This window comes from Choloepus didactylus, chromosome 19, assembly GCF_015220235.1.
Source record: "Choloepus didactylus isolate mChoDid1 chromosome 19, mChoDid1.pri, whole genome shotgun sequence".
In the NCBI taxonomy this organism is placed as follows: domain Eukaryota; kingdom Metazoa; phylum Chordata; class Mammalia; order Pilosa; family Megalonychidae; genus Choloepus; species Choloepus didactylus.
The window spans coordinates 22,807,254-22,822,932 of NC_051325.1; positions in this window are offsets into that span (position 1 = coordinate 22,807,254).

Consider the following 15,679-nt stretch of genomic DNA (forward strand, 5'->3'; position numbering starts at 1 on the left):
AAAAGTGAACCTGTTCTACAGTGATAGAAAGCCTAAGAGTGATTGACTGAAGATTAAGGGAACCCAAATGGAAGATCAGGAGTTTCTGGGGTGATGAAAATGTTCTGTATCTTGATTGAGGTGTGGATATATGTACTCACTGATCTCTGCACTTAAGATTTATGCATTTCACTCTAGGCCAATTATACATAAATGATTAAAGAGATTTTTTTAAATCATATTTTTTATTGTAGAATATAACACATATACATAGAAGTGATACCGTTCCAAGTGCAATGTAACAAGTAGCTAGAGAGCAAATTTCAAAGAATATTATAGGTTATAGTCCCCAGTTTCAGTTAGTTTCTTATTGTGAAATATAACATATATACAAAAAGATAATATCTTTCAAATTATGATTTAACAAGTAGTTATATAGGGAATTTCCAAAGTTTTTATGAGTTACAGTACCATAGTTTCAGTTATTTCCTTATGAAGAATAACATATATACAAAAAGTGATAGCTTTCAAATTACAATTTAACAAGTAGCTATAGAACAAATTTCATAGGATGCTATGGGTTACAGTTCCACCATTTCAGATCTTTCCTTCTAGCTATTCTAATACCCTAGCAACCAAGAAGAAGAAAATTATGTAGAGATTCAGTATTCATAATCCTTTGTTAAGTTCCATCTTGCCTTTTAAAATGATATAATATCAGTATAATATAGTCCATAACCCAAATAGGTTTTTAACAATCTATTGTTTACCTGTTGTGTTGTTAAACAATAACTAGCATCCTATATTAGTCAGGGTTCTCCAGGGAAATTGACAAGTGATGTGTGTGTGGGTGTGTGTAATGAGGTTTACTGTAGGAATTGGCTTACGCAGCCGTGGGGATCGACAAGTCGGAATTGTGTTGGGCAGGCCACAGTCCGCAAGCTATGAACTTCCGATAAAGCTTTAGTGAATTTCCCAGGAATAGCTGCTGGCTGGATGAAGTCGAGATAGAAATTCTTCCTTCTGACTGCCAAAATCATCAGTTCTCCCTTTAGGGCCTTCAACCGATTGGACAAGACTACAGGCAATCTCCCCTGTTGATCATACATTCAATCAGCTATAGATGCAATCAACTGACAAATGATTTAAGTCTATGAAGCACCCTTACAGTAACAATCAGGCCAGTGCTTGCTTGACCAAACAACTGAACACCATAACCTAGCCAAGTTGAACACATGAACTTAACCATCACACATCCCTGCTTCTTGTGAGTAGATTCTACGATCAGGAGGAGCTACAGAACAATAGATGATAGCCCAGTCCCTTCCAACTGCACAACCTAGCAGAAAACTCAACCAACCAAATCAACTAGAAGGAAATGGGAAGGGACTGTGGGCTGTGAGATCTACCAACTATTACCGCAGCACTGAGGGCCTCTGAAACACTCCCCGAATCTACCAAGCCAAAACTGAAAGAGATAAAGAGCCAAAGCTGGCACCATTCAATAAATCATTAAATGCTATCAGCATGGCTGTATGCTTAGGATGAGCTCTAAACCTTGATGGAAATATCTCCAATAAATCAAATGAGCAAGGTGATTTTATAATTACCCATAAATGACATTTCTGCCTTTATATCTCAGAGAGAAAACCAGGCTTTGAGACCTGCTGCCAATGAGAAAAGCTCTCAGACGGCAATGCAGCCTGTTATGGTGCCAGCCTTAATTATATAAGAGCAAGTCCAGATGTGAAGAAAATCATCTCAACTTGTTTTTTTAAAAAGTACTTTTATTGACAAAGTATGTTCTCACACAAGACAAAATAGGATTGATTTCAATGCCTCCATTACTGAATCCAGCCCCTTGAAACGTAAAAAGCATAGAAGGGACAGAGCTAGAGAAAAATCCAGAGAATCACAGACCTGAGGGACTATGCCTGTCCCCCTTGGCCAGGTTTTTGGGAACAAGATAACTATGGTGATTTTTAGTGCCAGATGCAAACGCACTGAATGTATTCATTTTTATTTCTTTTTGAGCTCTAATTACTTGTCGGTTTGGAAAATGAATGTTTGTCGGAGCCTCATTTCCTGCCATTGAAATAATATGGGCTTAAATGTCGTAATTGGAATGAATTCATAGGTTTTGAACTTTCTGATCAGGACCTAGCCACTCTCAATATTGTCAGGTAACAGCAAAAAGACTCATACTCTTAATTTAAAAATATTATTTTCCTTCATATTAGAACTAAAAATAGGTGCTAATCAATGATTGAATTTAATATTTGCCCTCTGCTCAAGTATTTATGCCTAAATTATCTTTATGAGGTCAAGCTAGAAGCCCTAACCTATTTATGAAATAAAGTTGTTGAAAATTATGATGTGAACTGTCTTCCCAAAAGGCCATTGTAGCAGACAGTGGTGTTGCCCCACTAATGACTTGCTGCAAGCAGCTGCCAGTTCCTTGCCTGGGGACCTTCTCTCTCCTTCCACCACACAGGCTGGCCTGAAATGCTAGGGAGTTAATGCTGCCAGAAGCAGGTGTCTGCCAATGAAGGGTGGGAGTTGGTGAGTACATACCCCAGCTTCTTACCGCTTAGGTGGGAATTGTGTTCTACGCTATCCCCTGGAGGTCCCTGGTGGTATTGAGCTTTAGTTGCCCAGGCTGTAACCTGGCGTTAACACACACTGTGCTGACTTCCTTCCCTTCCCTGTGTCAACTTTTCACTCCCCTCTAGGTGCTTCTGGCAACCACCATCCATGTCATTGACTTGCACTCAAATTCTAGTCTCAGAATCTGCCCCTGGGGGAACCTAAGCTTAGGACTTTATAACATGATTGTGGTTAGATCAGAGCCTAGCTGCCAGATCTGGGCAAAAGCTCTCTGTGATTCAGAATAAGTAAAAGAGGGCTTCCCCACCGACTTCCAGTAAGGATAATCTGCTCCTGTGATAGACCCAAAAGGGAGAGGTCATGAGCTGGCATTCTAATTACAGGGGATTTTACGAGACCGCCTGGTTGTCTGACATTAAGTTTGGAAAGAGTTGAGAAATTATTTCCCCTCAACTATATGTACAAAAAAAAATGTTTTTCCCTCCAATTGTGAGCCCTACTTGGTTAGGAAGAGATATGTGGCATGGCAGGATGAAGTCAGTTCTTTGTCCTGTCTCTGTTGGGGTTATTTATAAATAGCAAACCTCCATCGGGATCCTTTTTGCCATTCCTGTCCCTGTTAGCTAGCATATCAGGTCTACGTGCCCATTTAACCCATCAATAGATTTCTAGTGAAGACTCTCCACTAGTATATGAAAGTATTTGCGACTCTCTGGAATCCACTAATACTCATAGTGGAGTGTAGAGGTGGGCAATGTAGTTCTAGCATTATTATTCACCTCTAGGGGATTGTATCATGTCCCCCATAAAAGACACATTCAAGTCTTAACCCCAGTCCGTGCATGTGAACCCATTTGTAAATAGGACCTCTGAAGATGTTAGTTAAGTTAGGGTCTCATTTGTGGACAGGGTCTTCAAAGATCCTTATTAGATGAGGCCAAAGTGAATCAGGGTCTGCCTTAATCCACGTGAATGGAGTCCTCATATGCAGAGGAAATGCGGAAGCGGTCAGTCATTAGAAGCCAGAAGCCAGTGGAAATCAGAGCAGCCGACACAAGGAAGGAGATCACCATGTGACAGAGGATTGCCAGAATGCTACAGATTCTGGGAGAAAGGAGCCTCGCCAATACCTCAATGTTAGAATTCTAGCCTCCAAAACCTCAAGACAATGAATTCCTGTTGTTTAAGCTGACCAGTGTGTGGTATTTGTCATAGCAGCCCTAGCAAACTAGGACATCATCTTCAAAGAAGAAAACAGCAGCTATTCAGGACTCCAAGAGACAGAACAGGAGGCTGAGTTTTCACAGTCTGACTGAGGCGGTGACAGGTGTGTGGAAAGGAGCCTGGAATGGGAGTTAGGAGAACTAGCTTTTCCCACCCTAGCAGTCAGAAGCTGCATGACATTGGTAGGTCAACCTGACCTTTCATTGGCCTTGGTTCCTTCCTCTCTTCCTCAGCTCTTTAAGTGTCTGTTCTGAGAGCAATGCTAATTTACTATTCAAGTCAGTGATAGTAATTGTTAAAAAGAAAAAAGCTGTGATAATCTCCTAAAGCTTTAATGTGTCCTAACTGATGGATATTGGCTTGGAAAATCGTGATTTCTGTAATTCAAAGACCCCTTAACCTAAACTTTTAAAGAAATTCTCATAATAGTCTCTTAATAGCCTTTCTGGTAGAATTCAGAAAATACCTCTTTCTTTCAGCACGATAAATCCAGAATACAGAAACATAAAATGAAAAGGAAAACAATGGCCAAGACTTTGTAAAGGATTGGAAGTCAGATGATAAAGTTAGAAATGCTCATTTTGAAATAAAGTGTGCTCTATTTAAACATTATGCCACTTGAGAATAAATATGACTCCTAATTTTTGAGCCCCAGTACCCACTAGTGGTGGCAATGAGAGGAGGTGGGGAGCAGGTGGGGCTTCAAATCCATCCTTAATCACTGATCTCCCCATTCTTTAATGTGGAGACTTGCATTATCAGATTTCTTATTTGTATGTAAATTGCTTTTCGTACAAATACCCTAGCCCTCAGCCCATCCCTTGTTTTCCCATCATTTGCTATACCTAGAACTCTTCAATATAAGAGTCCTGAACAGATAATACAGAAATAGATGTTACACATCTTTCCCAGATTGGGAAAAGGCTCAGAAATATTAAGTAACAATGGCAGCAAGGACTCTAACTTATGTTGATGTGGCTCCAAAATATAGGTAATATTTATCTCCCTGAAATGTTATTAGTTTTTAAAAATTTATTTATTACGTAAACAGTAATGCTCATTGCAACACAGTAAACAATGGAGAGATATAATCATGGTCCAACTTTAACTCTTGACCTTTTGAAAGGTATTTATGACACATTGAAGTCTTTTATTTTTATATAGTCACATATGTCTGTCTCTTACTGGTCAAACTTATCAGGACATTTTCCTCGACTTTCTGTTAATTTTTCTTCTTTTACCTTAACACATTTGATATACTTGGGACTTCTCTTGTATATGGAGTAAGGTAGGTATCTGATTTTATTTTCTTCTGTATATAACCATTTATCAAATAACATAATTCACTTTCTGAGTGAATTGAAATCTCACTTCTGCCATATTTCCAGTCCCTATTTGTGCTTAGTTTTGTTTCTAGACTATTCTGTCCATTGCCTACTCTAGTAGAAACAATATGTTTTGATTACAGTGACTGTGGTAGTTTGAAAAATTCCCTTCCCCAAAAGATATCCATGTTCTAACACCAGGACACTAAATGTTACCCTATTTGGAAAAGGGATCTTTGCAGATTTTATTAAATTAATAAATTTGAGATGAGGCAATTATCCTGGGTTTTCCAGGTGGGCACTAAATGATAGATAGTACAGTGTCCTTATAAGACAGAGGCAGAGGGAAATTACAGCAGAAGAGGAGGGACAACATGAGATTTTGTACGAAGGCAAAGAAGGAGGGGTGCATCCACAAGCCAAGGAATGGCAGCAGCCACTGGAGGCTGGGAGAGGCAAGGAATGGATTCTCCCCAAGAGCTTCTGGAGGGAGTGAGTCCAGAAGCCTGGGATGAGTATCATTGGGCCTCCAGAACTGTGAGAGACTACATTTCTGTTGTTTTAAGCCCACCCAGTTTGTGATAATTTGTTACAACAGCTAGAGGACATCAATACAGTGGCTCTTTGCATTTTTAATAAATGCAAAGTCAAGTCCATATCATCATTCTTTATCAAAAATTTATTGACTTTTCTCAATCATTTAGTCATCCAGTGGAATTTAAAATTATTTTGATCAGTTCCAACTCAGATGGGAATTTTGTTAAATTTATAATAGTAAGTTGGGATGAACAGGTGTTTTTGTAATATTAGTCTCCCCATCCAGGAATATAGTCTTTTTCTCAATTTATTTATATCTTATTTTATATCCTTGAGTAAGAATTTATAGTTTTCTCCATATTTGACCTATTTCATTCTCATTTTAGTTATTGGTTATTTTTGTCACTATTATAAATAGTAATTTTGTTCCATTTCTAACCGATATTTCTGTGCTGGAAAAAGGCTACTGATTTTTTATATTAATCCTGTCCCTGTCATCCCCAATTTCCATGTTCTCTTATTGATTTTAATAGTTGCTTCCATGGAGTCTCTTGAATTTTGTAAGGATATAATAATTGTCTCCTTCCTTTGTTGTATTTACACTGGTTATTTTATTTACTACTTTTATTGTATCAATTAGCACTTGTGAAGCATTGTTCAATTTTAAAAGCAATAGAAGTTATCCCTAATTTTTCCTTACTTTAATGGAACTGGTTTTAGGGTTTTGCTATCCATTTTCATATTTTCTGTTAAGTAAATAGTCTTTATTATGGCTACTTCTTTCCTTCTATTTAAATTGCAGTGAGAATTTTTAAGAGGAACAGATGCCGAATTTTATAAAGTACCCCTTCGGTATTTAACATAAAATCATATGGATTTCCCACTATTTAATTAGTTGAGGTAAGGAACTTTGTTGGTATACTTCAAAATTTGAAATCTCTTTGAATTAATTGACTAAGAATTGTCTGGGTGTGGCATTTTTAATCTTTTACCATTTGGCTGAAATCTCTTTGCTAAATATCTATTTTACAAAATATGCACCTATATCCATGAGTAAATTATTTCAGAGCTTTATTTTGTATAGGAACCTTATCAGATAATCTAAGTTTAGATAATATTATTAATATTAATATTATCTGAGTTTAGATAATTGTGCCGGTTTGAATGTATTGTGTCCCGCAAATGCCATTATCTTTGTGGTCTTGTGGGGCAGACGTTTTGGTGATGGTTAGATTTGCTTGGAATGTGCCCCACCCAGCTGTGGGTGGTGACTTTGGTGGGATACTCCCATGGAGGTGTGACCCCACCCATTCAGGGTGGGCCTTGATCAGTGGAGCCATATAAAACATGCTGACTCAAAGAGACTGAACGCAGTGCAGCTATGAGTGACGTTTTTAAGAGGAGCAAGCTTGCTAGAGAGGAACATCCTGGGAGAAAGCCATTTTGAAACCAGAACTTTGGAGCAGACGCCAGCCATGTGCCTTCCCAGCTAAGAAAGGTTTTCCGGACGCCATTGGCCATCTCCAGTGAAGGTACCCGATTACTGATGTGTTACCTTGGACGTTTTGTGGCCTTAAGACTGTAACTGTGTAGTGAAATAAACCCCCATTTTATAAAAGCCTATCCATCTCTGGTGTTTTGCATTCTGCAGCATTAGCAAACTAAAACAATAATATACCATACAACAGAATGCTATATGGGAAAAATCTACCTGTTGCATACTAGGGACTATAATTAATAGGAATACCTTACTAGTACCACTCAAATAGTAGGGACAAATAATTAAAGGCTGAAAAGAGCTAAGAGGTGTTTTGGGTCATGAGAATTGTTTAAAATGGAGAGTGATGAGGACTGTAAAACTAAGTGATGATAATGTGAGATACGGTTGGATTATTGTGGACATAACAAAAAATTGTCTAAGTTTATTAAAATGAATTATATAGCTTTCCATCATTCTCCTACAGTCCCTAATCACTTAAATCCAGAGAAATTTTCATATTTTTGAAGATTAGATCAAATTTGACTATAAAATTTGGACCTATTATTTTCACCTATTTAATTAGCTTCCTATCAATTTTCTGCTCATTTGCATAAGCAGAATACTTTAGTTCTTTCTGAGACTATTTTATCTGATTATACTTTTCTAGGGGGTCAAAACATTTTGCAAAAAGTCCACATATAATATTTCTCCATTAACTTTTAATAAACTTTGTTTTTACAGCATTTGTAGATTTGCAGAAAAATTGCACAGAAAGTAAAGAGTATTCCAATATACCTCCTCACACATATAATTACCCATTATTAATATTTTGCATCAATGTGATTAAATTTGTTATAATTGATGAAGCAATGTTATTAGTGACTAAAGTCCATGGTTTACATTAGACTCATTCCTTGTGTTGCAGAGTTCTGTGCATTTTGACAGGTGAATAATGTCATGCATCCACCATTACAATATCATACAGAATAGTTTCCCTGCTGTAAAAATGTCCTCTGCTCCACCTATTCATTCCCTCTAACCCTGAATTCCAGGCAACCACAGATCTTTTTACTCTCTCTATGGTTTTTTGCCTTTCCAGAATGTCATATAGTTGGAATCTACAGTATGCATCCTTTCAGACTAGCCTCTTTCACTTAGCAATATGCACTTAAGTTTCTTCCCTGCCTTTCCCTGGCTTGACAGTTCATTGTATTTTATATTTGATGAACAATATTACTTTGTATGGATGTACCACAACTTTTTTATCCATTCACCTACTGAAGGGCATCTGGGTTACTTACGATTTGGGGCAATATTGAATAAAGCTGCTATAAACATTCATGTGCAGGTTTTTGCAATACATTTTTAAAGTCTCTTACAGGTATGTGGTTTCTCTCCTTCCTCAAGCAACATATTACACAGTTTTACCTTCTGTTTTTACCAAGCTTGCTAGTCTATCTTCTTCTTTTCAGTAAATAAATTTTGTTTGACGTTTCCTTCTTGTCATTTTTTTCTATTTCTCTTTTTTGAGATTTTACCATTGCATTTTTCTTCCTAGTTGCTTTTGGTTCATTTTGTTTGTCCTCCTAACTGCTGAATTTGAAAACTAAGTTCACTTACTTATAGTAATTTTTAAATAATAAAAGTGATATATTTTTACATAACATAGCTTTAACTGTATCTCATAGGTTTTTGTGAAAAGTATTCTATTTTTTCACTATTTTCCAAATAGTATATAATTTCAGTGGTATTGAACTTCAGCTATATTATAATTGTGTTTTGTCAAAGTTTCCTTGTATTTCTGGGAGTTCATTTGTGTTTGTATTTAGCAGATAATGTTTGATGCATAAATTCTTGCAACTGTTGTATCCTCTTTATTGAATAAAACTTTTTACCATTATCTGTCTTTATTGATCCAGTAATTACTTATAAGAATACCTTTAACTTCCAGGTAATTACTGTTTTTTTCTGGCCTTTTCACTGCTGATTTCTGGCTTAAATGAGTTTAATCGTAGACTATGTTCTATAAAAATCTCTATTTAGGATATTTTGTAAAGATTTTCTTTTTGGCTAAATAGATGATTACTAGTGGATGCTCCATCAAAATATGGAAGAATGCATATTTTCTGTTTCTAATTAACGAAGAGAAAGGTGTATGTTCACTGTTAGTCATGTCCAGAGACTAATAGGTTTCTTCTTAACTGAGTTTGTATTCTTCAATATATTTGTTCTGGTTTGCTAATGCTGCCAGAATGCAAAATACCAAAAATGGATTGGCTTTTATAAAGGGGGTTTATTTGGTTACAAAGTTATAGTCTTAGGGCCATGCACATGTCCAGACAAAGGCATCAACTGTAGGGTAACTTCTCTGAAGAACACCGATGGCATCTGGAAAACCTCTGTTAATTGGGAAGGCATGTGGCTGGCATCTGCTTGCTCCTAGGTTGCATTTCAAAATGGCCTTCTCCAAAATGTCTCTCCAAGATGCAGCTGCTCTGAGATCCTACTGTTTGTGAGCTTTTTATATAGGACTCCAGTGGTTAAATCAAGACCCATGCTGAATGGGTGAGGTCCATATCACCATGGAAATAATCTAATCAAAGATATTACCCACAGTTGGGTGGGTCACATCTCCATGGAAACATTATCCAAAGGTTCCAACCTAATCAACACTAATAAGTGTGCCCTGACAAGATTGCATTAAAGAACATGGCATTTGGGGGGACACAATACATCCAAACTGGCACAATATTGTTTCCTATTTGTTGTTTATTTGAACTTTGGAATTCAAAAACTATTTATAAACAGTTATAATTGTGCTTTGTCAAAGTTTCCTGGTATTTCTGGGAGTTCTTTTGTTTGTTTGTTTGTATTTAGCAGATACGATGTTTGATGCATAAATTTTTGCAATTGTTGTATTATCTTTTTCAAATAAAATTTTTATCATTATCTACTATTATTCTTTTTTCTCTTTGATATTTTTGCATTTGTATTTCATTTTGTCTGACAGTGTTCCTACCTTGGCTTCATTTATTTGTTTTAATTATTTCTTCTTGTTTTAATTAGAGAAGTTGTAGGATTTCAGAAAAATCATGCATAAAATACAGAGTTCCCATATACTACCCCATTATTAACACCTAGTGTTAGTGCGGTACATTTGTTACAATTCATGAAAAACATTTTTATATTGTACTATTAATTACAGTCCATCATTTACAATAGGGTTTGCTGTGTAAGTTGTATAGTCCTACATTTTTAAAATTTGTATTCTAATAATATGTATGTTACCTAAAATTTCCCCTTTTTACCACATTCAAATATATAATTCAGTGCTGTTAATTATGCTCATTTCATTTGATTTCCTGGCATATTTTGGTAAATCTTTTATTATCCATATTTTATTGCCACATTGTTTTATGTACGATAATTCAAAACAGCACATAACTGAATTTTTTTATTTGTCCAATCTTATAATCTTTCTACTTTGTTAGGAGAATTCAGCTGACTCTTATATTTATTTTAATAATTGAAATGCAGTTTTATTTGTCCAAATTATTTTGCATTTGTTCTTTGTTTTGTTCTGTTGTGTTTTTTTTTTCCTTTTCTTTTCCTTACAGTTTCACATATATAAAGCAAGAGCCATTTCTGTTCTCTCTTTTCTGTACTTTTCACATTCCACTATCTCGGGATCCATATCCTGAATCAACTCTTGTTGGACTACCTCCTTGAATATTTTCCTCGGGATTCATAAAGTTTCATTTTTCTATATATACTCTCTCTATACTACTCTCTGAGGACTTGCAACTCTGAAAACTGATGCCCAATGCCTGGACAGGCAAGTGATCTCTAGACAGGTTACAGTATTACAGGATCTCAGTCCTTCTCTGTAAACTGCTTACACTAATGAGAAATCAGATGTTGGCCTCTCCAGGTGCAAGTGCCAATCCTTTCCCCAAGAAGGACCACTAGCAGCCCAGCCCACTGATGTTTCCCCTCCAGATCAACCAGGGTCACAAGTGCAGAGAGCCCCTCCAAGGCCAGAGTTCTGGTTTGCTAATGCCAAAGGCTATGAAATTGTGCAAATTAAGGCATCAGCACAAGGATACCTTCACCGAAGGAAGGCCAATGGCGTCCAGAAAACCTCTGTTAGCTGGGAAGGGACATGGCTAGTGTCTGCTGATCCTGGGTTGTGTTCCAGCCCCTCTCTCAGTGCCTGTGTGCTCCTCAAATTGTTGCTCTTGGGGCATTTTGTCTCTTAGTTTCTCCAGAGCAAACACTGGGCCTGTATCTCCAAAGCACCAGCAAAAGTCTGCTTTCAACGGTCATCTCCAAAATGTCTCTCTAAGCTGCTCTCCAAAATGTCACTCTTAGTGCTTTGAGGTCCTTCTGTTTGTGAGCTCTTTTATAGGATTCCAGTGATTAAATCAAGACCCACTCTGAATGGGCGGGGTCCATATCTCCATGGAAATAATCTAATCAAAGGTATTACCCAACGTTGGGTGGGTCACATCTCCATGGAAGCATCCAATCAAGAAGTCACACCCTAAATCAAAAAGATTAATCAATATGCCCCCACAAGAATTCATCAAAGAATATGGGTATTTCTCATGGACATAATATGTACAAACTGGCACGGCCTGTATGCCCCAAGTAGATAGGTGTATCTCTTCCCCAGGGCCTCTGCTGATGAGCCTCTTCAGGTAGCAGTAAAACATATGGACTTGACTCTGGACCTCAAAAAGCAACCAGCTACCTCTAGAACTCATCCCTGGCCTCTCCTTCCACTGGCCCCTCTAAAGAGCTCAAGGAGCATGTGTAGCCTCAAATGCTCCCCTCTGGCTCACAGACTGTTTTATTTTTCCATAGAGGAAGCAGAGGGGGTGGGGGTATAGAGAGAAATCCTCCTACATGGTCCCAAGCTACCACCTTTCTGGCATACTGCATATTTGTATGCCATTGTTACAATGGCATCCGTATATATGGTTTTCATTTTATCCTAATGACAATCTTTGAAATAGAGTGTGTGTGGCAGGGTGGGGTGGGGGGCTACAACCTCACCATACAGAGGAGGGATAGAGACTCAGAATGGGGATGACTTATCTAAGGTCATATGGCTAGTGAGTCACAAGGACAGAACAAGGGGTCAAGTGTTCTGACATCTGTGCCAGGAATTTAAAATTCCCCATGTCTAATCTCACCACAGTGGGGTTTTTTTGAAACTGGAGTTTGGTTTACACACTTTCAAAACCCACAAAAAAGTGCTTATCACCAGAAATCTGGGATGGTGGGGTGAAATCTCTTCTTCTATTACCTTAATAGCCAAAAAAAGCAAATAATTCTCAGATATTCAATAATCATTCCTCTTTTTAGTCCAACATATATTTTTCTTCATATTTGGTATTCCTACTCAGACAGGTGTTCTGTTCTATACACAAACCTGTGAGGGGTTTGAAAGTTCACATGATCCGTCTTGAATCTTCTGGATCCAAGAGAATGATGGGAAATTCTCTCCAGCAGCACTTGTCATTGTCATTCATAAGGCTTGTCTCAAAAGTTGATCTTTGGTAAGAAGGGCAAGGAAGGGGAACACCACAGCACAATGAGAACTGGAATCATTGTAGGTTTCCAGCATCGACATTGTAAGTGTGTCGAGCAATGGGGTACACATATCAAAGTCTACTTATGCTACGTATGCGGAAAAGTGGGTATGAATCAGTGACCTAGAACAGTGCAACTCAAATTTAGATTCAGGATCACCTGGGCGGGGGGGATTGATGACACAGATTTGGGGACCCCACCCCCAGGGATTCTGAGTCAGCTGGTCTGGAGTGGCCCATGATTCTGCACTTCTACGCAACCCTATGAAATCTGATGCTGTTCTGTGCTGACCACACCTCAGGGACCATTGGCTTCGACATGTGTAGCTGGGTTCGCCTGGGGTAGACTCATAAGCAGCTGAAATCTGTCTTTCAGGCTCTTTCTGTTCTTTTATATCCTCTGTCTTGGCCATCCCCAAGCCTGGAATCTGTCTGGTTCTTAGCTAGCCCTTAATAATTCCTGGACGAAGTGGTGTGCTAGACTAGCTCCTATCAGGCTCATGAGCTAATTGCTAAATTTTTAGGAATTTGGTGAGCCATTATTAAAAATTAAATTATAACTTAAAGTTAAATAAGTTATAATAAAAATCAAAGTGACCAATACTCAAAACTCATCCCTGCCCCATGATTTAACTACAATTTACAATCACCCTTGCTTTTGAGGTTATTTACAGCTGTTGTATTGGTATGGTAGAAAAACTTCTTAACTCTGTTCAGTGACATCATGTCAGTAAGTTGAAATCCACCATAGTGGGAGTATTTATATGATGTTATTCAGCAAATGCTACATATCTGGGCTTCTTTCCTCCCAATGAGCCAGTTGTAAAACATTTGTTGGCACAGCACTGAGGAAGAGGTTTTATCTCTCAGGAAATTGCAGGCAGCGTAATGGTAACCACAGGTCCAAAGCAAATATAGACACAGACGTGGCTGTGAACAAACCTACAGGGAAGACAGATGCAGACAAGACAACATGAAGATTCCTTCTAGTACCAGTGGTGCAGGAGGTGACTTGGGGCAGGAGCGGAGGGGACTTCATCACTGGAGGTCTCCCAGATATCCCAAGACGTACAACCCAGAACAGACGAGCAGCCGCCTCTCACATGACACTAGTGGAGAAGTCTAGATGGTTGTTAAGACAGAAATAAACTCAACTGTCTGTGAATCTGATATAATCCACACACAGACTACGTGAGAACGAAACTCTATTATCTCAAGGATGATTTAGTTCACCTTAGTGTGGGGTTTGGGGTGGGAGGCAAGATAGGCAGTTGTGGATGCTAGCATTCATGAGGTGAACTTTATTTTTCAGGATTAAATGTTTTCATTTACTTTACAGTTTGGACCTATTTCAGGTTTGGGGTTTTTGAAGAAATAATCTCTAGTGCAGTCTTGTCTAAAAGAACTTTCTGTGATGGTGGAAACATCCTATCAATAGGCATTGCCCCAAACAGCAGCCATTTCATCTGGCTGTTAAGCGCTTGAAATGTGACTAATGCAACTCCGATTTTGAATTTTAAATTGCATTTAATTTCAGGAACTATAAATTTGAATTTATATGGCCAACTGTGGCTAGTGGCTATCATATAGGGCAATGCAGTTCTAGCGAATTTGAGGTTTCGAACAGTCAGAATTCGATCGGGATGAATGAAAATAAGTATTGGGATAATAGTTAAGAGAACAAAGTGTGGTTTTTTGGTGTGACTGGCTCAGCTCTTTAGGCTATGCACCTACTGAAATGGCTTCCTGAAGAGTCCATTTTTGATACTAAATTTCTGGTAAGTTTCTTGAATAGCCAGTCTCATCTCTTCTCAGTGTCACCTCCAACCAACATCCTGGGATGTGGTCCTCCTGAGGTAGGACAGGGGCACCTGGTGGGCTGGTCTCTCCTTGCTCCTGTCCCCAGTTTCATCAGCCTTTTGATGCTGGCTAGTCCCATTCCTGAATCCATCTGACCAAGATGGGCAAAAATCTCATCTTCCAGCTTGTCAAGTCAGAGGTTCTGCCAGGTGCCTGTTGAGCTGCAGACTCGATCTGAGCCCCCACTGTGTTTGCCCTGCCGGTGTGACTGAGCTGCTGCCTTGGTTTTCACCCTGTCTTCTCATCTCTGCCGAGCCTGGAGCTTTGAGCAGCAGCCTACTTGCATGGGATCTCCATAGGGCCCCAGTCTCTGCTTCTGCCTGGTGCTGTTCCTCCACCAAAATGCGGACAATATCTGGACATTGATAGCAGTGTGGCCCACTCATCACCCCAGATTTCTAACATTCTGAGCCATCCACCTTCTTCTCAGTATATCCGTTTGCATTGGGTAAAATTGGACCATGGGCCAGCCCTCCTAAAGGAGAGAGGCAGCCAGTTCCAGTGTGACCCCAGGAGTTGATCCCAGTAGGTATCTTCCCATGGGGGGCCCTCCAGAAGTAACTCTCAAAAGCACTTAGACCATTTTTGAGGCTAAGTGGACATTTATTTCTAATACGGCATTACAACTGGGCTCCCAGAATTAACAAGGATGTTATTTATAGTCCAATTATTAGTGAGAATTAGAAATTTTGATTGGTTTGGACTTTTTCTTTTTTCTTCTCTCTTTTTTTTTCTTTTTGAGGAGCTGGTATCTTTGTGTCCTTGTTTTTGTTTTTTTTACGATAAGGTTCATTAAGACATAAATTATATACAGTAACATTCAGCCTTTCCAGTATGCTTCTACGAATATGAACAAACACATACAGTTGTGTAAACACCCTTGTAAGATAAAGAACAGTTCCATCACAGCAAAATATTCCCCACATTGCTTTGCTGTCAGCCCCTTCCCCTTTCCCCAGGCAACCACTGATCTGTTTTCCCTCCCAATCATTCCCCCTTTTCCAGAATGTCATATAAATGGAATCATATTGTATACGGTCTTTTTAGTCTGCTGTCTTTCACTTAGCATA